Source organism: Ursus arctos, unplaced genomic scaffold (genome assembly GCF_023065955.2).
Source record: "Ursus arctos isolate Adak ecotype North America unplaced genomic scaffold, UrsArc2.0 scaffold_11, whole genome shotgun sequence".
NCBI classification, from domain to species: domain Eukaryota; kingdom Metazoa; phylum Chordata; class Mammalia; order Carnivora; family Ursidae; genus Ursus; species Ursus arctos.
Window position 1 is genome coordinate 45,970,698 of NW_026622775.1, and position 24,881 is coordinate 45,995,578.

Here is a 24,881-nt window from a genome sequence, read left to right on the forward strand (position 1 = left end):
TTTCTTCATAATGTGCGATTTTTCTTCTGCTTTGTTTATGGTGATTTGCCATGCAATTGTTTCTAAATAGTCAAATCTATCAATCCTCCCTTAAATGAAAGAGCCGTGAAGTTTTAGCTGTTTTCCTAACAATGGTGAGAAATTTTGGATAATTCCTCATCTCTTACCCAGGCACTATTACAAATAATGAATAATATCTCCGAAAAGCTGAATGTCATGTAAAAACTGCATGCGATCATAGTGATGTCACTATTCTACCCAAAGGTTAAATCAAGTGTGCAGCTTTGACTTAGTGCTTTTCATTCAACCACACATTATGATATTCTTATCTGCACCAAGCCCCTCATTTTACTGAGGACGTAATTGGAGCTCAGAAAAGTGTGCTGGTTTACCAACCACCACCCATTTAATTAGGTGAAGTGATTCTTGCCCTGGAGCCCAGCCTCCTAATTCTTTCCACTTTCTCACACTGGTTTAACTTAGGACCCATTGGTTTCTATATTCATAAATCACCATGCTAAAGGATTATGTTCTCTTTATTCTACTTCTTAACAAACGTTTCTTTTTATAGCTCACCTCTTCTTTGGAAATCTAACCAGGAGTTATTTGGATTTTTTCTTGCATAATGGAGAAAAAGCCCAGGTGAGAACACAAAGATGTCATGTGTGTTCCCTTCGTTACACATCCCTTTCCCGCATGCAGTGAAGAACTGCTGGGCAGATATCATTTTCCACGTTCCTTACTCCAGCCTTGCCTGATAGGGTAGACGGTGTCTTCCCGCAGTGTCTCCCTCTCCAAGCAAGCTAGATATTTAAAAGTAATGAGAGTGGTTTCTTTCCTTCTACTAAAGTGGAAACGTACTATACTCTTTGACCATATTACTATAACTTTTAATTCAGTCCAATCACATTCATATTGCTTTCAGTAATTAATATGAACACTTTTTAGAATGTGTTAAAAGCTGGAGAGGAGAAAAATGAAGCAGTAAGAAGGCAGGATATTTATCCTTTTCTCTCTAGCCCATAATCAATTCAACGATCCATTTCCTAAACACACGTACATCATTCTGAAGACTGTTTACGCTCACCCTAATGATTCTATTTTCTTTTCCTACCACATTTGTTTCAACTGCGCTTTCTCTGATTTTACTCTTTTCATTTTTTTATGATTCAAAATTTAACAGATAGGTTAAGAAACCCACAATATCAAATGCGCCAAGGACGTCTTTACAATGCAGTAAATATTCCGTATGTTTTGGTTAATGAAAAGGGCCAAAACTGGTTAACATGGTCTTTTTTATTGCCTTGATATTTTAAAGGGTTTCTTATTCACCAGTTTCGTAAAAACAAGTTATTCAAACAATGACTCATTGTTGTACAATTTTCTTAACTAACAATTATAATTTTTTCCTTTTTTAATCATAAGAACTCAACCATGTATTTTGTTAAACATGTCTTATTTATTCCATAACCAAGCAAAGCATGTTTAGAGGAATACATCAAATCATTTACTGTATAGAAGAAGTTTTATAAATTAGAGTGATGTGTTTAAGAAAATGTAAATACAATTCTCCACTGTTGTTGAAATTCGCTACACTGATCCACTGATCCTTCACAGGCCAAATAAATTGTTAAAAGGAATTGAGATTAAAGCACTCAAAACCTTATTCAATCATGTAAACATCACTGACCAATGGAAGCTAGTAAAGAATAGCTAAATGTATCTATTGATTCTCTCAAAATTGAACATCTAGAGTTCAATGAACATTAACCAACTGACTCCAATTAATTTCCTAAATTGCAGAATTACAGATCAAAGCACAAATTCTAGGCACCCATGGTCAAGTAATTTTGCAAAGTTGCAAGTCATTTTCACAAGCCACCAGACTTCCCGAATGTTTTCTAGCCTGAAAAGCCTTGCCTTTCTGTTCTCTACTGACGCCTCCCCCCTCTAGATATTGCCTTATCTTTTTCTCAACTCCATATCTCTTAAGGCTAAGGGAATCTGCCCAGTGCATCATACAAATTTTTGAAGTACACTCAGCCTAAAATAGTCAGCCACATTGATCAAAATTGACAAGTTCCCTGGAATTTTCCAGACAACTGCCTCAACTTCTCACTGTACTTTGCTTCTGTCATCATATCCTTAACATACACAAAATCGCACACGTGTTTTTTACATAGTGCAGAAATTTTTAAAAGCCATAGGTGGTGTAGTGGGTTGAGTGTTATCCCCCCAGAAGATATGTCCAGATCCTAACCCTGGTATCCATGAATGTCACCTTATTTGACAATACAGTCTGCAGATTTAATGACATTAAGGATTTTGAGATGAGATCATCCTGGATTTGGAGTGGGCCCTAAATTCAATGACTGGATTCCTTATATGAAAAAAGAGATTTGAGACACTGACACATGGGGAAGGTGATGTGAGGATGGACCAGAAATGGCTGTGATGAAGTCTGCACACCGAGAGAGCAAGTGTTGCCAGCAGCCCCCAGAAACTGAGAGAGAGGCAGAGAACGGATTCTACTTCAGAGACTCCAGAAGAAAGCAGTCCTGCCAATACCTTAATTTTGGAGTTCTGACCCCCAGAACTATGAGAAAATAAATTTTTGTAGTTTTAAGCCACCAGATTTGGGGTAATTTGTTAGAGCATTCCTAGGAAACTAAGTCAAATAGTTAAACAATAAGATAAATATTGGTTGCAAAGAATCTGAAAACTAATAATTCACATGCACAGTGTATATAAGGTACCCTTATTTTCTAGTTTCTACCTGAGTTTTACTTACATGAATTTGTACTTTCATCGGGCACCTGGGTGGCTCAGTCGGTTGAGCATCTGACTCTTGATTTCCGGTCAGGTCATCATTTCGGGGTCCTGAGATGGAGCCCTGCATCTGGCTCGGCCTGAGCACTCAGCAAGATTTTCTCTCCTTCTCCCTCTGCTTCTCCCCCCTGCTCGTGCTCTATCTCTCTCTCTAAATAAATAAATAAATCATTTTTTAAAAAGTTTTAAAAAGTACTTTCTATAGTTTTCAGCTTTCAAGCTGAATGGCATGATCCTCTAAATTTTAGAGGCTCTTTGGAAAATATCCTCTTATCTTCTTCTTATAACATGCTTTATCTAGACTCTTCCCTTTTGCTCTGTCTCTGGGAAGAAAAAAAAATTCACTCAGTTAATTGCCAAGGGCAAATTTGGAAAAGATACTTCCCACAGATCTCTGATCAATGTCATTGGCAATGCAAAGAAAAGGATGTTTCTTAGGTCACCCAGTGGGGAAGAGGGGCAGATACCTAGACAATTATTCTGTCTTCTCAGTGTCTGAAGTGCAGAAGAAAGACTTCGGGCCCTTGGAAGAACAATAACCCTCAAAAATACACCTGAACAGTTTTGGTTGAGTTCTCTGATAGTCCGTGGTTCCTTTTGGTCACAGGTGGTTACTCTCTGCTGAAGTATAATAGAGGCCTGGCCGTATATTCCTGTGAAGAAGCAGCATAAATCATAGGCTATTCCCGATGCCTCCATCTTAGAATTCTTTCATTAATTTGTTCAATAAACACTTATTTAGCCTCTGTTTTGATTCAGTCACTGAGTTAGGTACAGTGAACACTAAACCATGTAAGAAATAGAGGATAAAGGAATTGGAGAAGAAGGAAGTGAATTACAGCGTGGAATTAAAAAGAGCTGTTGCAGAGATATGGACAAGATGTTATGAAAACAAAAGGAAGGTAGTAATTAAGCCTGCCTGGAAGGACTTAGAAAGACACCACCATACCAGACCTCCAGGAGGTCTCCACTGAGGAGCCTGTTGCCATAAGAAAGATGAAGGCAGAGGGGAAATAAGGACAAAGGCCAGGGGGTGTGAGATTAGCCAGGATTCTCACACACCTTGTAAAAATGGGGGTGTGTGTTCTCTGGCTTAAAAGGGAGAATTAGCCTCATTCAAATTAATTCCAACTCATATACTTGTCATGGTGAAGATTGAGTAAGCTATTTAAATTTGAATTGGTAATACCAAGGGGAAGTAAAACCAGCCAGAAAGCGCCATGTCAGAGAAGCCACGGGTCTTCCCCCTGGTCTAGATGGCTGCTCTATAGAGTCCCTGAGTGCTGTTGGCTAGACCCCTAAGGAAAGTCAGGGGTCACATACCCAGAAAATGACACATAGTTTTATATTATTGACGAAGAAAATGTTCTGGAAGAGAAGAGGAGGCAGCTCTAGTCCAAGCAGAGAAAAAAATCAAGCTCATCACTAAAGAGAGAGAGATTCTAAATTAAAACAGTCATATTTCTTTTTTAAAAAACATATTTATTTATTTGAGAGAGAGACACGGAGAGAGAGAGCATGGGGGGGGAGGGGCCGAGGGAGAGAGAGAAGCAGACTCCACACTGAGTGCAAAGCCCCTCTGGGGGGACTTGTTCTTATGACCCTGAGATCATGACCTGAGCTGAAATCAAGAGTAGGAGGCTTAACTGACCGAGCCACCCAGGTGCCCCCAAAGCATTCACATTTCTTCATGCTAAACACCCTGAAACTTTTCTAGTTTGATCACCACCATTAACTATATTCAGCTCTGCACTTCCACGTACCTGTGTCCAGAGTGTATTGAGGCATTTCTATAAAGCAGTGAAACTAGTTTTTAGACAACCCTGTCTGAACCTGCAGCTGTAACGAAGGATTCACTTGTAATGACGACCAGGAAAATCATTTACCATTGTGGCGAGATTCCCTGCTACAAATGGAATTTGGGGTTCTATTTTTGTCTTTATCTCTTCTCAGGCTATAAATGTGTCGGATATTCTCCTGGGAATCACTGGAGGTGGTCCCAACCCAAAGGGGAGTGGGCAACTTGGAATAATTGGAGACTGATGCCAAGAACAATAAGTCACTTTTGAGACATAGAAGGTAACCCCCTTCAGAATACGGGGTGTACCCCAAAATTGGATATTTTAAGGAAATGTTTGATAGTTCCATTGTACAGTAAAAGGGGGTTTATTCAAACTTTTTAAAAAGTGTTTATAAGAAAAAGCTGCCTGTTCCTAATGATCCCTGTGGGTGTGAGAAAGGGGTTTGTTGCTGAATTCTTGAGAGGCAGATACTTAAATCAACTCTGACCAATGCCCAGCGCATCCGGGATGCTGAGAAGGCAGTAAAGAGCTGAGTTCCTGGAAATGGAACCAAATATGTGATAAAAGCACACCAGGAAGGGAAGGGAAAGTGCACTCACCAGGCTGACTCTTCATCTACCAAAGCAGGAAGCTAAAGAGAAGATCTAACGTTGATCAGCAAAAATAACAGTAGGAACTGTCCTTGAGAAATATGAAAATAAACACCAGAAGAAACAGCTGGAAGAGTTAACAATGATTGCCTTGGGAGACCAGGACTGAGGACAAAGAGTGTTGGGCCAAGGGCCATCCATTTTTTTTTTCAATATAAGCCTTTATTATAAATAATGAACATGTGATCCTTTTTTAAAAATGTTTAAATTTAAGGAAGCCAAAGGAAAAAAATACTGTATTATTTTTTAAAAATCCCAAACTGAAGTTTCATTTAACTAGTGATAATGAGGTACATTTTGAGTAAATCAAAGTGCTTTCATTCCTTTAAAAAAAAATCAAGAAAAAAATCTTGTATAGCTCCTCCCTAAGTAGCAAGAAATCCACAGACCTTCATGACTCAGATGCATAATCAAGGGCAGGAGGCTAGCTGCTCGGGGGCACTAGTCAGGGTTGATGAAGTATCTGCCTCTGAGGACAGAAGCCTGGTTTTCAATCCGTGTTTTCTCTTGCCTGTGTCTGGTATGCAGCTGTCATTCCTGGCTTGGATTCCATCTCATTATCTCCATAGCTATAGACCAACGGACCTCTGACATGAGTGAACATTAGATCTCATAGAGGGCATTATTCAAATGTTGATACCCGGACCCCAACCCAGATAAGTTATATTCAAATAACTAGGTGCAGGGCCCAGAGATTGGTATCTTTTAAAGCTTCCCAGATGATTCCAGTGGGCCACCACGTTCACGAACCACTGCTTTAGGCATTTGTTTCTGCTATGGCTCTGTTGTCTGGAATGCAGTTCGGTGATTATACCATGATACAAAGAAAAAGAGCCCAGAAGAATATTTCACTTCTGCCTGGTCCTTCCCTGATTTGTGTTCTCGAAATACACCTCTATAGACTGAATGTTTGTGTCCCTTCAAATTTCATATGTTGAAACTCAATCGATGGTATTTGGAGGTGGGGCTTTTGGGAAGTGATTAGGTCATGAGGGTGGAGCCCTCATGGATGCGATTAGTCCCTTATAAAAAGAGAGCCAAAACAACTCCGTTGGCTCTTCTATCATGTGAGGACACAGTGAGAAGATGGTCATCTAGGAACCAGGAAGTGAGCTCTCCCCAGACATCAAGTCTGGACGTGATCTTGGACTTCCCAGTCTCCAGAACTGTGAGAAATAAGTGTTAGTTGTTTAAGTCACCCAGTCTATGGTATTTTATTATAACAGTTCAAACAGACTAAGACAATGCCTACTCCAATAATGGAATCTATATACCTCTTTCGTTACGAGGGCTTCTGTCGATACTTCTTCACTTGTGTTTTCAGTATATCCAATAAAACAGAATGGAGAGAAACACCTGGCTTACTGAGGATGATAAAACTGTTCACCGGATATACACAGATAATAGGAAAAGAAGTCTCCCTCACTGAAACTGGTAGAAAGTGTCTCAGTTCTTTAATTTATTTTGGTCACAAAGGAGATGACCTGACTTTACCCATAAGATACGGCTTTGTTTTAACTAGTGGCCAGGAAGCTATGTGAATAGATTTTTTTTAAAGAAGATCCTCTGATCTTGTCTTCTTAGAAACAGGAACCCTTGTGTTAAAGATAAAATGACTTCTAGATTATTCAGGAAATACTCCTCTTAAGGTGAAATTTTGTTGTAGTTTAAGAAAAAGCATAATACATTATTCTTGGTTTTCTGAAAACCAAGTTGTGTGTGTGTGTGTGTGTGTGTGTGTGTGTGTAAACTATATCATGTCCCTACCTGGTGTTTATTAAGAACAATATAAAAAGAAACTCTCTTTTCCAATAAGCATTTGACTATTTTTACAAAGATAAAAGCTAAGGTAGATGGTTACATTTTGCCTTTCTTATGAAAGTTTTCTTCAAATAATTTTAGTGAATGTAACCATTAATGTACAGCTGTATAATTATAGTAGTTTAATATCTACCTTTCCAATTTTGAAAACTCATATTTAGTGCAATGAAAAAAATAAGATCTAAAGTAAGACTCATTTCATTTTTCACAATTTATCTCATCTCAGAAAAAAATTATAATTTAGCAGCGCTACAAGAAAGAGCCAAAATAGATTCATTTTCATCAACCCATTATCTTTGCCTACTTTCTGATGTAGGTTATAATAAAGGGTAAAATGAAGTGAAGAATACTGATGCAAGAAAAAGCAAAAAGACAAAAGCAATTGACATTCTCTGTTCCGTTTTGTCTTGTTGGTGAGTTTCTAGCTCATGTAATATAAAAAAAATGCGCATCAATACATGAAAGACTAAAGTTATGATGACCATAACAATTAAGAACATTCTTCTTTGCAATTGGTACTTCTGGGAGTGAGATACATTCATTATCTATACTCAAACTTAGCTGTGGTCTGTTTATTCCAAACAAGGTGACAAAATTAAAGACTTTACCTGGAGGTATGGTGTGTCTGTCACCTTTCAAAATTTCAAAGTAGATATCAATAATCTTTGTGTATAAATCATAATGCTTAAAGAATATGCCACTGAATACCATTGATATATTTCTAAGATTAATTTAGCCTCTAGAAGAAAAAAATCAATTGGAAATGAGCCTAATTACACTAGCAATATTAAACATCAGTAACTGAAGAAAATACTGCTTTTTGTTAATATTGGGTTTTTTTTCCCTATTTTCTAAGACCCAGTCAGCTTTCCATTCTTACCTAAAAGTACAAGTTCTTTTCAAGAACACAGGCTCATCAGGGTTATTTGGGTCACAATAATTTATCGTAACAACAGGATACATCACCCTAAAATATTATTCACAAAAGTGACTGAATTTGATACTTCTTAAAAAAAATATCAAGTCATTTCTATGATAAATCTGTTGTCCTGGTTTACAAGAGGAAAAAAAAGTTTCCTGTGAAGATTTTATGTACTATGCCGGGATTCTTAGAAATCCCAGTTCTCTTCTTTCTAATCATTCTAGGTTTTAGAATCTGTCACATGGGAAACAAAAGCTGCCCATCTAAAATCTGACACATTCAAGTCCCACATCCCCTGAGAGTTCCATTAGTAATTTCACCAGCAATTACTTTCTGAGTTTGTTGGAAAATGAGATGGGATAGCAGGGCTATGATGCCAGAAGCATCTAACCTTTACAAAGCCATCATCAAGTTGAAGTTGACAGTCCAACTGAAGCAGCAATCTGAAAGATATTCAGAGAGAGAGAGAGAAACTAGAGGAAGTCATAGGACAGAAGCCAGAGTTGTCAAAAGAGAGAAAGTAGATTCAGAATGGAGAGCAAGAGAGAATCTAGAGCAGAGTTTTGTAACCTATTGACAGTTGGGGCCAGGTAATTCTTTGCTGGTGTGCTGGGGAGGGGGGTCTGTCTTGCATGCTATAGAATGTTTAGCAGCATCTTTGGCCTCTACCCACTACATGCTAATAAGCCTCCCACCTCCAGTGTGACAATCAAAAATATCTTCAAACATTGCCAAACATCCCTTGGGAGACAAAAGAGCTTCTGTGAGAACCATGGGTCTAGATGGATTCTCTGAGGCTCTGGATCATAGCTGCATGAATTCAGTATAGAAATCTGCAAGTTTTCTTGGACTGGGGCAGAGAAAATAATGGTATTATTATTCAAACTATCTCCTCTGTGTCCAGTAGCTCTAAATTTCTGTGCCATTCATTTTGAACTTTAACTTTCAGGGTTTAATACCAAATAAATAATGTCTCTGTGCTTTAGTTCATAAAGAAAATGGGCATGACAATAGCACCTGCCTCATAGAGTTGTTAGAAGGATCAAATAAGATAATGCACTTAAAAGCTTCTAACAGTGCCTGGCACATAATAATTTCAAATACATGTTAGCTATAATTATTAACATTATTGTTATTATCAAACTCTTCCCTCAGGAACCAGGGCCTCTGTGGAAGCTTCAGGTAATTAGGCAGAGGCTACTATGGATTGCAGAAACTTGAGAGTATTTATTGACTTCATAGCATGTGACGGTAAGCAATAAGGATGTCTCAAGTTCAAGATATGTGCATAAGACTTTCCTGAGGTTTGCACAGGTAAGATGACTGTTCTCATGATGAGATCTTTCACTATCCTTTCCAAGTTCATTTCTCCCTTATTTCATTATGTAACAATCCATATTTGTAGTGGATTGTGAGAGACGAGGGAAGAAATCCTACCAGTATAACCAGTAGCCCCAATGTAAGTGTTTTTACCTGGGGAGAAGTTATGGGAGGGAAGAGTAAAGGCTCAGTCTTATCTTCTTTATGGTTTTGTCTTTCGATTCTGTTATATTTCTCTTCAACTTGCTACATTGTACATTCATTCATTTACTTAATTCAATAAATATATATTGAAAATCTGGGATATGCCAGGCATGGTTTTAGGTATCAGGATACAGCAAGAGTAAAATTTCCCTCAAGAAGCTGACATCACTTGTGCGTGGAGAGGTTTCGGGGTCAGGTGATTGGAAGTTCCAGATGGGCTCAGACCTTCACTGCAACCCTCAGGCCTTCTGAGTCCCAGAAATGTTTGGGTACTTGATAAGTATAGGATTCTTTCTTGGAGAGAACATATTTATGATAATGTTAATGAAAATGAAAAACTTAGACAATAGATCTTGCCTTGATTTAGTATACTAACCATGGGGAAACTGGCCACGAAAAGTAGAAAAAATCTTAATTGTATAGATTTATATGGTTCCCTAAAACTCCCTGCCCCCCACCAATAGAAGGGAGAATTCTCTGCTACCAAGGACGTTTAGATAAACTTCAGTGAAATGACTCTTCGGGAACTGAGGCATCAGCTGCCTCCGTTTATTTGATAAAATAGCCGTATATTTTAATGAAGGTAACAACCAGCCTCCAGTTTATTACCCCTATAAGACTGTGGTAAATGCTGCTTCAGAAGTATCACATTTTCTGCCATTACACTGTGACTTTCAAGGAATTTGGGAAGTTGGTCTCTACCGCCATCCTGGGATAAACTTACCCTCTTGGATTTTAGGAATTCTCTGAGTTCCTACTGCTTGTGTTCCTACTGATCCAGATTCACCACCAGCATTATCAACTCATTTTATGGGAAAAAAAAATGTAATCTAAGTTATACTTGTCGAAAAACAGCAGATAAATAAACTCAAATCTTCCTATGAAACACTATCAAACTGTGATACATGCTTAGAACATAATGACCTTCTACTCTTCAGACTCCACTGGGAAAATGTTGAAGTGGACTTGATGCTAAATGACAAAAAAACAGAAATGTGAAAGAAAAAACGACAAACAGCACAAAATCTGTGAACAGCAATGAAGAAAAGTCAGAAGAGCACACGGATGTGTGCACAAGCATTGCTTGCCCCATGTTCTCCATACATCAGGCGCAATGGGGATACCTAAGATGGTCAAGAGTCCTTCATGCATATATAGTGCAAACATCCAACATTTTCAGGTACCTTTTGAGATCGTATAAGAAGATGTTTTGTTTCTGTCTTCACCTCCGCGCTTGGATCCTTCTGTTGTAGAAATAATTTGTTCCTCTATCAAGTGGTGTCTGTCTGCTTACTGCACCAACTTCTGTCAAAGGGCTGCCATCAAAATTAACTGCTGTTGTCTTTCGCCATCACGGAGTGACTATTTTGCAGGTGCAGAAAAAGTATTTGGCAAAATCCAACATTTGTGATGAAGAAAAAAAATTCTCCAATAGGAATAGAAGGGAACATGATGAAGGACATCTAACAAAAAACTACAGCTAATATGTTGGTGAAAGACTGCATGTTTTCACCCTAGGATTGGAAACAAGGCAAGGATGTTGGCTTTTGTTACTTCTCTTCAACATTATTCTGGTTATTCTAGCCGGTGCCATAAGGCAAACAGAAAAAAAAAAGGAAGAAAGAAATTAAGCAGCTGCATTGGACAGGAATGTGGGTACTTAATTTACAGATGATACAATCTTATATAGGTACAATTCCCAGGAGGTGGGGGGTAAGGAGAGGGAACTAGAATTAAACAAGTTTGGCAAGGTTGGAGGGTAAGATCAATATACAAAACCAACTGTAGTTCTATGAAATGGAAAATTACATTCTCAACAGCATCAAAAATAAAGCAGGAGTAAATGTGACTAAAGAAGAGCAAGACTTGTACACTGAAAACTACAAAACATTGTTGATAAAAATTAAAGAGCTAAATAAATGAAGAGACGTTTCATGTTTATGGATTAGAAGTCTCAATGTTATCAATATTGCAATTCTCCCCAAATTGGTATATAGAATAAACATGGTCCCTATCAAAATCCTGGTAGACTTTTTGGGTGGAGATTGACAAGTTGATCCTCAATTTTATATGAAAGTGCAAAAGCCAGTCCTGATCTGTATAATGGAATACCATTCAGCAATAGAAAGCCCCATGGTCTGAGTGTGTGTGCTCCCCCTGTCCCCACCATTCATTTGTTAAAGTCCTCATGCACAGTGTGATGGTGTTAGGAGGCGGGGCCCTTGGGAGTGCTTAGGTCATGAGGGTGGAGCACTCATGAGTGGGAACAGTGCTCTTGGTAAAGAGACCCCACAGAGCTCCCTAACCCTTTCCACCAATGGGAACACAACACAAAGTTGGCAGTCTAGCCTGGAAGAGGGCTCTCACCAGAACCTAACCATGCTGGCACCCTGATCTCAGACTTACAGCCTCCAGAATTCTGAGAAGTAAATTTCTATTGTTTATAACCTACCTAGTCCATGGTATTTTGTTTTATCAGCCTGAACTAAGACAAAAAAGAATGAATTATTGATATACAGAACATAGATGAATCACAAAGTATTTATATGGAGCAAATGAAGTCAGGTCAAAACAGAATACATGTTGTGTGATTCCATTTTAATAACATTCTAGAAAATGCCAGCAAACCATTAGAAAATAGATCAGTGGTTGTCTGGAGAAGGGTCCAGTTGAAGGGAAGAATTACAATGGTAGGTAGGTAATTTCAGAACTGAAGGATATGTTTATTATTTGGATTATGACAAAAGTTTCACTGATACATCTACATATCTGTATTTTAAATTATATTGTATGCTTTAAATTTGAACAGTTTATTATATGTCAATTTACCTCAATAAAGCTATTTTTAAGAATCTTTATTTTAAAAAAGGTGACATTAGAGTAGCGTAGACAATCCAAGAATATCTATTTTGCCAGATGTAACAAGAGCTATAAAGGAACAAACCTAGGGACTGCTGGGCAAGAGGGTGGTTGATCTTTTATATCATGTGGTCAGGAAAAGACTCACTGATGAGAAGTAAGAGACTGAGCCATATAGATGTCTCAGGGAAGAATGTTCCAGCCAAAAGAGAAAGTGGAAAAAAAACAAAAACCCTGAGGGCAGCTGTGCTTGGCATTTGGAAAAATAGCAAGGAGGCTAGAGTGGTTGGGGCAGAAGGAGCAAAAAGCATATTCATAGATAATATGGTCGGAGAGAAATGAAGATGAGGAGGAGAACAGATCTTGTGGAGCCTGGTAGACCACTCAAAGAACGTGGCATTCTACTTTAAGAAAAGTACGTAAGTTTTAAGTTATGTTTTGCCAGAAAAGTGATATGATTTCATTTTATCTCTCTAATAGACATTGGTATGGATGGCATTTTTAGCTCATGTTTACTGAGAATTAACTACATGTTAATGGCTCTACCAACTAAAACCATATCCTTGGAGAGACTTCTGATTTGGGAAGCATCAAAAGGTCAATGATTTCTCTCCCTAAAGAAAAATATAAAAGTGGGGGAAAATGCCTAAAACAATCAATTTAGGGCATTGGATATTGCTAAAGGCAGACAAAAAATCTGGATAGCTCCAACAGTTGGGCATCTGCCTTCAGCTCAGGTCATGATCCCAGGGTTCTGGGATCAAACCCCACGTCAGGAAGCCTGCTCATCAGGGAGTCTGCTTCTCCCTCTCCTTCTGCCACTCCCCCTGCTTGTGCTCTCTATCTCAAACAAATAAAATCTTTTTTAAAATAATAATAATTTTTTTTAAAAAAAAGAAAAGTATTTACATTTGACAAACTACTAGGATGGTAGGAGTCTGTGGCAGGAAACTCTTGCCTGGAACAGCTCCCTACCTTTCCCAAGCTCAGTGGTTAAAAACCAGCAGCTTTGCTGCCAGAGGAAAGACTCTGTTTGGGCAGAGGGTAGACATTTTTCCTTTGCCATCTGGAAGTTATGAATTTAGTTGAGAATGAACAGGGAAATCTCACAGTTTTTTTGGTATGTTTTGTTTTTGTTTTGTTTTTTAAATCTCAGTTTTTAAGCTCAAGGTTTCACTTTTTGCCAGTAATTTAATGGAAAGATTCTCAAAACAAGAGATGCAAAAATGGGCAATCATGGGAATGTGCAAGTACAACTGGGGGATGTAATTGTTTATTTAATTTAAATTCATTTAAAATGCAAAGCCATATGTGGCTACCATGTTGAACATCACAGATTTATGTAATCAAAGCCAAGGATGAATGATCAGAAAGCTGAGGGCAGCTGCCCCAATTAAAAGTCAAGATCCATTGCCCAGTTTCTGAACTTGAGCCAATTATCATGCTGGGAACTTACTGACTGGGGCTGAAACCCCATGAACAAGGACCCTCCAACACCATAGCAAAGATATATAGTAATGATTCCTCTAATCCTTTCTCGACCTATGACCATTTATTCAAGTAACTACCCTGGAGAACAGCCAGACATTGAGGATTGTTAAGATACAGAGTTTGAGTTAAAATCAAGTTCAAGAATTTTTTAGACCATACAGAAAATATGCCACATATACAAAATACAACCATGAATGAACCATGGACCCTGCTTTGAAAGAGCTTGTAGACCATCATAAACAATAAACACAATACAGTGTTACACACACAAACGTTTCAAGCCTACTGCGGCTCTATAGGTTGTAGTGATGACAAAGTACAGAGTATGTGTTACATACTTTTTAATGTAGAACAATCTTTCTCAATCTTTTGCCTATTATCACCTTAAGGAGCCCTTTTAGATATCTTTCTTCCTAATTCCTAATTCCCATCTCTCCCCTGAAATTAAATATTTAATAATAAAATTTTGTTGGGTAGAGTTGGGCTTTGGAGGGTCACGAACCTTTGTAATATCCAAGATTTTTTCACCCAAACTTACCCAAGAGCCAGTATTCACCCCCAGGCGGGCAGTATCATTGAGAAGGCAGACGCAAACTCTCCACATCTTCCTTTCAGTAGAAAGGATTAAGAGACTCTGTGAGAAAGGAACATTTAAACTGGTTTTGAAACACGGGTACGATTTGCTCAAGCAGAGAAAGAGGGGAAAGAGGTGCAGTTAAGGGCATTTCTGGCATCACATTTCCAGGAGAGAAAAACCCTGCATAACTTAAAGTTTCCACCACTACCTCTGAAATCACACCATCTCCTTACTGCTGCTTGAAAATTCTATCACAGGAAAAGATCAAAGATTACTCTGGAGATACCTGGAATAGACTCGTAAAATATATGAGATTTATATTATTTTTCTTTTAAAGTATTTTTGCTTTTGATGCATTTCTTGTCATCAGCAATTTGGAATATTTCTAAATTACTGTGGAATTTGAAAATCCACTGCTAACATACACATTGTCAGAAGTTTGTAAGAATAAACTTGGTAAAAATTAAAATACCATTTTCTGTAGGAAAACTACCTACTCAAAAATTAGGTATTGAGTTCAATCAGCAGCAGCATCAACATAACTCCAGTGAAAACTTCCTATACTTTACTTGCACATTTTTAAAATTTCATTTTTCCTTTCCAACCAACACCTCAAACACACATACTTCACCATTGCCACCGTATATTTGAACATGATGCAGTCCTTTGAAATATTCTACATAAAAGATGGGGCGCCTGGGTGGCGCAGTCGTTAAGCGTCAGCCTTCGGCTCAGGGCGTGATCCAGGGATTCCGGGATCGAGTCCCACATCGGGCTCCTCCGCTGGGAGCCTGCTTCTTCCTCTCCCACTCCCCCTGCTGTGTTCCCTCTCTCGCTGGCTGTCTCTCTGTCACATAAATAAATAAAATCTTAAAAAAATATATTCTACATAAAAGATGTAGATACTTTATAATCAATACATGCACTGGATAAGTCCTTGGTTATAAGAGTTAGTCCTGATTTGGGGGCACCTGGGTGGCTCCATTGGTTAAGCGGCTGCCTTCAGCTCAGGTCATGATCCCAGGGTCCTGGGATCGAGCCCCAGTCAGGTTCCTGCTCAGTGGGGAGTCTGCTTCTCCCTCTTCCATCTCTCCCTCTGCCTCCCCTTTTCATGCTCTCTCTCAAATAAAATATTTTTATTTAAAAAGTCCTGATTTGTGTTTTGTATCTTCACACCAACTTGACAGCAATCTCTTGACCAAAGTAAATAATAAGAAGATCTAATATTGAAATGGAGATAAGAATAAACTCCTGAAAAATTATAACTCACCTTCTCCATTATTAGCTGGAAATATCTTAAGGTCAAATAGGTATGAATATCCAGCCCTTTGTTTTCATTTCCAGGTGGTTAGATCAAGGATCAATTCTCTGTTAAAGTAACATTTCCCCACCCTTACAGTTAGTTTGAGTGCCTTAGGCATGAGTGTTATAAATGGAAAAATATGATTATCTGTTTCTTGGACCTAACATAAAAATCAAACCAATTTAGGATTTTTATTTGTGGCATGAGGCACTGATGACTCTGTTACATTAAAAATTAAAATAAAATCCCTGGGCTAAATACGATATGAGACATTTCCTTTTAGAATGGGGTAGCTATCATGAGGAACCAAGAAAGTTTTGGCTTGGAATATCTCTTCAAAAATTTTTTCCTTTAGAATCACAATCATGATGTACAAATAAAATTTTCTAGTATTTTGCCAGCCAATGGTCTCTGATTTAACTACTAAAAATGTGAGAATGGATCTTATAAGCTCTAAGAGTAACCCACCAGAAATAGCTGTCGTATGAATGAAGCCATGTTTTTGAGCTTGTTTCAAGAATGATGATAACCTGCTCTGCTTCTGTTGCTTGAACTCCTTTTTACCACTATTACTATTCATCATCACCATCCCAGTCCACTGATGCTGAGCCTTTTCCAGGTCTTCAGCCCGTCTGGATTCACTTACTTTCTACCCCAGTCTGGACAGCATGATAAATTATCTTAACTCTTTTTTCACCAACCCATAGAGTCCGTTTCTTAACCCACTTTCCCTTCCATTTCACTTAGCTTACCAGACCCTAACTCCGGTTTCAACTTTTCAAATCTTTTTTTCCCCACACTCCAGCATCCAGGTGGAGAACCAAAAATAAACATCTGGGCTGAAATAACAAGTTGATTTTAAAAAAATAATAATAATAACAAGTGGCCCCTAGGTGGCTCAGTCAGTTAAGCATCTGCCTTCGGCTCAGGTCATGAGCCCGGAGTCCTGGGATCGAGCCCTGCATTGTTACTCCCTCTGCCCCTCATCCCACTCATGCTCTCTCTCTCTCTCTCTCTCTCTCAAATAAATAAATAAAATCATAAAAAAAAAAATAAATAAAAATAAAAATAAAATAACAAATAGCTGTTTTAAGAAATACATGGGTTTCTTTAATAAACTGTGTCTTTTTTTTTTTAGAGAGAGAAAGTGGAAGTGGGGGGAGGGGTTGAGGAAGGGAGAGGGAGAGAATCTTAGGCAGGCTCCACACCCAGCATGGAGCCAAACTCAGGGCTCAATCTCATGACCCTGAGATCATGACCTGAGCCAAACTGCCTTGTTTCTTTAAAAATGTATTATTTTTTCACCAACAAGTTCTGAAAGGCAATCTTTCATTATTTGTCCTTGTATGTGCTTAGAACATATATATTCTCCAAAATTTCTTGAGATTAGAGTGCTGGTTGTATTAGTCAGTGTGCATTTAACTACAGATAACAAAAAATAATTTTATGAATTGTCTTAAACAATAGGGAAATACATGATGTCACATGGTAATACTTGCTGTGAGAGTACAGCCTACAGGGTTGTTTGCCACGTGACTCCATAAAGTATCAAAGACCTCGTTTATTGTCACCTCTCTGCTATCTTCATTGTGTTGCCTTTGCCCTCAGGCTGGCTCCACATGGCCCCAAGTTAACTGCAAGAATACCAAATATCACATCTAGATATAATGTCCAAAGGATGAGATGAACCATCTCTTAATATACCTCCATCTATAAGATGTGAAATACTTTCCTCCCTCAAAAGCCACTTACTGGCTTTCCTGTATCCCATTGAATGGTATGGGGTCACATGACTTTTCCTAAACCAATCACTAACAAGAGATTTCCATACTTAGTCTGGACTTCTTACTTGAGGCCATCTACCATGGATTACAGTGTAGACTATTGGGAGCTACCTCAAGGAAATGGCATTTGATCAAATTTATATAGACTTTCTTTGCTTAAGATTTTGAACCAGGAGGGGCATCTAGGTGGCCCAGTCACTGAAGTGTTTGCCTTCAGCTCAGGTCATGATCTTGGGGTCCTGAGATCCAGCCCCACATTGGGCTCCCCACTCAAGGGGGAGTCTGCTGCTCCCTCTCCCTCTGCTCCTCCCACCTGCTTGTCCTTTCTCCCTCTCTCTTTCTCTCTCTCAAATAAATAAATAAAATCTATATTAAAAAAAGACGTTGAACCAATAAATTTTTTAGCTTACAGTTTTTATTCATCAGCTTAAAGAGAAGAAAATATTAATAGAGTCATTTTTAATCCACATGTACCATATGCAAACAGGGTGAAAAGCATTACGCTAGGCACTATAAGGAATAAAATCTAAGACACAGTCTTTTCAGGCCTCTAACTACCTAGCAGAGGATCAGGCATTAGAATATAAACTGCCATACAAGGTAGACTTTAATGGTCATACTGGGAACAGAGAGCGAGAGTTTCGTTTCAAGTGAGGCTTTTGCCGCAGAGACCATTACATCTAAATCTCTGATTTACGACTACATAAAGCCATAGACAAATGGTACCTCACGGGTTGGAAGAGCACATTTCTCTCCATCTTCACATGAGCAGAGCAGTTCTCCAAATGGCTACCTCCATTTTCACACTCTACGCATCAGTCAGACACCATCCACCAGCCCGATGTTTTACTTTCCAGCATACTGTGGGGCAAACTGTACCTGTTAAGTAATCCTGAGGATTGAGTCAGGATTAGCTGCCATTTCTGGAAAATGACAAGAGACCTGCTTCTTAAAAGTGACTCTGCTCTGGAAATGGAAACCGCAGTACAAATGGTCATATGGAGAAGTGGAAGCTGGCAATTTATAAAATCCCCATGCTTTAAAAGAATCAGAAGAAACTTTAAAACGAAAACAAGACTTCACGGGGTCGCTTTGGAGAACTAGCTTATAAATGAACTAGCTTATAACAGGGCTGGCTTGTAACAGGGCACCATTGGTCCCTCCTGCAATGCTCCTAGGCATCAAGGTTTATGTTTGCGGCTTTTTTTCCCAGATACTAATAAATTCTAAACCCTAAATTCATAAATGCCTCTACATTAAAAAGGGGTTATCTTATAGACATTAATGAATTATTTTCTGCCCCTCTCTGAAAATCTCTCAGAAATGTCAATAAACATTGGTAATAAGACTTCATGGGTCAAATCAATAAAAATCCCTTGATTTCCACCTCTTCTACATCAAAGCTACTGTACTGAGCAGGTGGGTCTCTGATCCTGTTTTCTTATCAGCAGACACTAACAAAGAGGAGTTAAATGGTGCTCAGGGGAGTGCTAACTAAAGATCAAAGCACCCTGGCTCATCGGTGAGCCCCTCTTTGAAGTTCCTTCCTGGGCCCCATCTTCCTGACAGACCTGTCTTCACAGTTCATGTTCCTTTGCCATTTCAGACACTCATGATAAAAAATCCCAAACCACTGGCTGGTTCTTTTTAATTTGAAATCTGTTAGCCTTTATTATAAAGTAAACTATGTTTATTATAGAAAAAGCAAAGGAAAAAATACAAATAGGCAAAAATAAAATACATGTTAAATGTAATTCCAACTGCCCAGAGGCAATTATTGTTAATTCCTTAGTGTATATATAGTTCCAGACTTTTCTGTGCAAAAAAACAAACAAAAACAAAAACAAAAAACTCTAACACTATATTGTTTTGAATCACAATAGTCTAACAACTTTCATCTAACAAATATACTTGTACAACAGCGTCTTTTCAAATGGCTGCATACCATCCCATTGCACGGATACAGTATTTAACAAATTGCCACTGGTTTTATAAATGCAGATAGGTATGTCCTTGTTCTTTTACTACAAACAGTGGTCAAAGAGAATATCTGGTTTGCACATCTCTTTATGTCCTTAAGAAAATCTATACTTTAGAACACTAGATTTTTCTATACTTTTTCTTATTTGTTTAAAAAAGAGAGAAAGAGTAAGACAAAGAATCATAGAATTGTTAAACGTTATTTGGCATATTATGGGTCACCCGTGGGTGGCTCAGTTGGTTAAGTGTTCTACTCTTGATTTCGGCTCAGGTCATGATCTCAGAGTCGTGAGAGTGAGCCTGCTTGGGATTGTCCTGCTTGGGTTTCTCTTTCTCCCTCTCCCTCTGCCCCTCCCCCTACTCATGTTCACCCTCTCTCTCTCAAATAAATAAATAAATAAAATATGTTGTTTTGTAAAGTTACTTGGCATATTTGAATGTGGCTATGTATTATGATTAATGATTTATTTGTACTCTTTGAGGCATATATTTTCAAAAGGTCATTGAAATTGATTACCAATAAATTCATATGCATTCATATAGAAAGGCAGTACAGGTGAAAGAGAGATGAGAAAGAAACCATGCCACAGAAAGAGGAGAGTAACTGTGGAAGGAAGAACCCACGGGTTAATTTTCAGTTAATTTCAATATTCTGACAACCAACTTAGAAAAGTAAACATTGTGGGTGAGAAAATTCCACTGTGTGATAAAAAAAAGAAGCACAGACAATTCAAGAGAGTCAGAGTTTTTCCCTGGTACTCAGGATAAAGAAATGTATCCCATGTATCTTTATATAAAGACTTTGATCAATAAAATTTTTTCATCCAACATTTCTTCTTTATAAAGCCAAGGGCACAATACTAAATCTCATTTCAGGAGAAACACTTTTATAGGCAAGCTAATATAGTCCAAGTAGATGTCTGTTGATCTAAGCTGCTGCAAGGACTGAATCTAAAGGACCTCATGATGGTCCCATAAATGGCTTCTTTCCAACATCTCTCCCTTTGATCATAAATTAGGAGGACTTCACTAGCTGGGAACTCCAGAACTGCCTGCCAGCAGGGTCTACTTTTACCTTACTCTCTAAGTTTGTTCAAAAGCCTACGTAACCACTACGTTGAGCCCCCATAGAGCAAGATAGAGATGATTGGGTCTGGAAATCTTTTAGGGCAGCTATTTTGTCAACGAGCTGCTTTCACCATAGAGGAATCTCAGGGTAGTTTGAGTAGAATGAAGGTTGCCGACTCAAAAGCCCTAGCCGTCACTAGACATGCAATGGGGCTCCATGTGAGCAGCGGCAAATTGGAGATGCTTACTGAAAGACATTCACACACCAAAATACAGAAACAGTGTGGCAGCCAGTCTCCCAGCAGAACTGGGCCTGCAGGCAGCCAGTTGGGACCCTAGCTGACAAGAACCACTTTGGAGCAGCTATGCTTCTTATTAAGCCGACCAGAATGAGTTCACTGTGAAATGTACAGCCAAGTCACTGGATACAAATACTTAAAATATTCACCATTTGAAACTTGGGCTTCATTAGCCAAGAAAACTTAGTTAGTTCTCTTAGCAATAGTAGTCAGTCAGGATGACAGGGCTTCTAATCCATGAGAGTATCACCACATCATCGGTGTAGACAACCTGTTTGTTTTACTATTTGTTATAACAAAAGGATGTGAATCCAATTGACCTAAATAATAATAACAAGATTTTGGTTTATATGGATAAGAAGAGAGAATAGAACATAGCTTTTACTTATCTCCGACTGAAATGGAGCAGAACACCATCTTATCCATCTTGATTCTGACAGGGGTATTATGAAGAATTCCTATGCACTAGAAAGGCCACTGCCCTAGGGTGCCTGGCTGGCTCAATCAGTAGAGCATGTGACTCTTTATCTCAGGGTCCTGCGTTCCAGCCCCATGTTGAGTGTGGAGATTACTTAAAAATAAAATCTTTTAAAAAAAAATGTCCCTCCCTCTTGTGGCTTTCTTCACTCCTTAATGTAGCCATTCTTTGATATAAACAGTCAAACTGAAAGACAGCAATATTGACAAACAGAATACATTTAAGGAAGAAATTTTGACTTCTAACTTTAAGGTCAAAGCAAATGTTTCTGGACAATGACCCATGGGGAAATGATCTTTGAATAAAGATGGCTTAGTTTTTTGCAGAGCTAAATCCAAGCATTCCATCCCATCCTTTCAACACTCAAGTTAACAAATGAGTCTTTAAACATGTGACCTTTTTTTTAATCGTTAAGATTTTTTTTAACTGGAATAAAGTCAGTCCTAGCCAAGTTAGTACACCCTGATGCTTCTATACTACCTTTTTGAAAAAGAATAAATAAACTCACAGGGGAAAAAAAAAACACCTATTAATGTAGAACTTTCCTTATCTTTACCTTTGCCTCTACCCAAATTTTATTGAAGCTGACTCACTTGGCTCCATGGATGGAAAAGCACTACGGTCTCTCCCTCCGAGAACAGAGAGGGAGGAACCTTCAGCCATAAATTGTGAATGTTCTCCCTCCCTCAAATTCTGGGACAGGAGGAGGAAATGGGATGGGGGAGTGGAAGAGAGATGGTAACTAACGGTGATGGTCGGGACAAATGCCACTTACTGAGCCCTGGCAGCCATTAATGTCTTAGGAATACTTAGTGTCTTGTTGTGTCTTCAGCTGTGGGTTTCAGCCACAATTCTGAAACAACAGGAAAGGTCAGACTCCACATTCTCTTCATATGCGATAGATATTAAAACCAGCCTGAAATTTATGTCTTAAATTTTCCATCCGACCATAGTAGAAAAGATTTTTCGTCATTTGGAGATATGTTCCAGAACAGTTTCCAAGTCAGAATAAATAAAACCGTTTGCCTTTGGGTACTTGATATTTTATAGTTTCAAATTTGCTATTTTCAGCCAACCCAGTGAAAAACTCTAATTCGTCTGGATAGAGAAACGGTATAACCAACCAGTTTCTCACAGTGAGCTGTTGTACGGGCTTCCCTGACCGGGATGTTGGAGATGGAGCCAGCTGATGGCTAAGAATGAGGACAGTCCATTCACACGAGAGGAGCGCACAGTGCAGGTCAGCTTCCTCCTGGAGATCTGAGCATTATCCCTGAATAAATATGTATATCAGAATGAATAAACTCCAATATACTGGGTACAAGCTTGGGCTTCAGAGTCAAATGCCTGAGCTGCTGGTCCATCTCAAACCCATATTAACTCTGTGAAACTGAGACAATTGCGGAACTTTCTAAGCCTCTGTGCCATCATCCCTAAAATGGTGTCTCACTGGTAGCTGTGAAGCCAATCCTCGGTCATGCAAATGCAAGGTTTGCATTGTACTCAAACAGTTGTTACTATTAAATTTCACATTACATTCTAACGGAATTAGAATGGATTATTTTAAAGACTCCAGAAGGAAGAGGAGGGGCAAAAGGGGTGCAGTGAGAGAAGACTTTTAAGGAAATATTTAACAGACTAACTTGTGATCAGTAATTTTACCACTTACTGCACACACTGCCCATCTTCTGGTTAACTATTCTCACTGCCAGACTGAGCTGCCCAATGTGGGGTTTTGGGTTTGGGTTTTTTCTTTTGTTGGTTTTTGTTTTGTTTTGTTTTTTGGGTTTTTTGGGGAGGGGGACACCACATCATTTTTGGTGTGATACTGCTTTCTTTTAAAGATTTTATTTATTTGAGAGAGAGAGAGAGAGAGCAAGTGCATGAGCAAGGGGGAGGGGCAGAGGGAAAGAGAGGGAGAAGCAGACTCCCCAGGGACCAGGGAGCCCAATGTGGGCCTCGATCCCAGGACCCTGAGATCATGACCTGAGCCGAAAGGCAGACGCTTAATGGACTGAGCCACACAGGCACCCCTAATATTGCTTTTTTTTAAAGTGATATTACCATGTGACATTTATCCAGATTGTTATGTCCATAGTTTCTTGACTGAGACCAATAGTTCCTTGAAATGCATATGCTTTTTGTGATGTGCTATAAATGAGAAAGTCACAAAGATTCAGATCACAAAATTTTACATAGAAACAATACATGGAAAGGCCCCCTATACCTAAATGCTTTTACTTCCAACTCACTCCCTGTAACAGCACTAGAATAGAGGAAATCTTTCCACTGAAATAAAAATTAGAAAGCAAATTCACGTTTTTAAAATTTTAAATAAAAAAAAGGAATTTGTTTCATTTTCAAATCCTTGTTAGAGCAGCAAAAGTCTTTGAATTCAGGTTATTTTATATGATAGGGCAACTCTGAGAAAGTAATGTAGGCATGTTCCATGGACTGAAGTTGAAGCCTCATCCCCATTGTGGTGCTAACTGGAGATGGTTCCTGTGGGAGATAATTAGGTTTAGATGAGGTCATGAAAACTGGACCCTCATGACAGGATTAGTACCCTTACAAGAAGAGACTTGAGAGAGTTTGCTCTCTCCCCTCCCCAACCATGTGAGGACACAGAAAAAGGCAGCCAATCTACAAGCCAGGAGAGTCCTCAACCAGAAACTGACCATGCTGTCAACGTGATCTTGAACTTCTAGCCTCCAGAACTGTGAGAAATAAGTTTCTGTTGCTAAAGCCACCCAGTATATGGTATTTTGTTACGGCAGTTTAAGCTGAGTAAAGCAGCATTCTACATATTTTTATTATCACCAAAAGTTTTGGAGTATATTGAAATAAATGTGTACATTGTTACAGAAATAAAGCTATTATTTTGAATGGAATCCTTGGACGCTTTAAAAGAGGTCGTAAGATTAAAAAAAAAAACAATTCTGGGATTATTTACGTAGATCTGAATAAAAAGAAATAATTATGTGCTGCTGGCTCCCTTGCTGGGGCACATGTGAGTTGTACTGACCCAGCAAAACCTCCTCGAACTGAGCGTCCTGCTAAGAGAGCAAGAGGAATCCCAATCTAAAGAGATTAACTCAAAATTCACCTGCCATACTGGTTGACAAATAATTTCAATTTAAATATAAGAAGTTTATACTTTTCTCATTACCATGAAAGACTAAAGTAAAAATACCAACGTGGTAAAGCTGAACGGTCAGGATAATTGCCCCTTACTCAGAATGCATGAGATTTGTGCTGAGCGCCTTGGATTCATTCCTTAACTTCCTGGATTTCAGGGTCCTCATCTGTAAAAATGGGAATGACAATAATAGTACCTGTATCACTGAACTGTTGGAAGGATTTTAGAAAAGTGCTTGGTTTATGGCAAACTCTCAACTCATATGCAATGGCCTATCTGAATATTGAATTCGGTTCATAAATAACGTTGGTCTAAAAGAGGAAGCACAGACTCCAAAAGACTCCCGGAAAAACTA

General features: G+C 38.6%; 1 pseudogene; it reads left to right on the forward strand.

Moving 5' to 3' along the window:
• Positions 1 to 24,881, forward strand: part of LOC113255448 (2-iminobutanoate/2-iminopropanoate deaminase-like) — a 51,553-nt pseudogene that overhangs the window by 21,328 nt on the left and 5,344 nt on the right.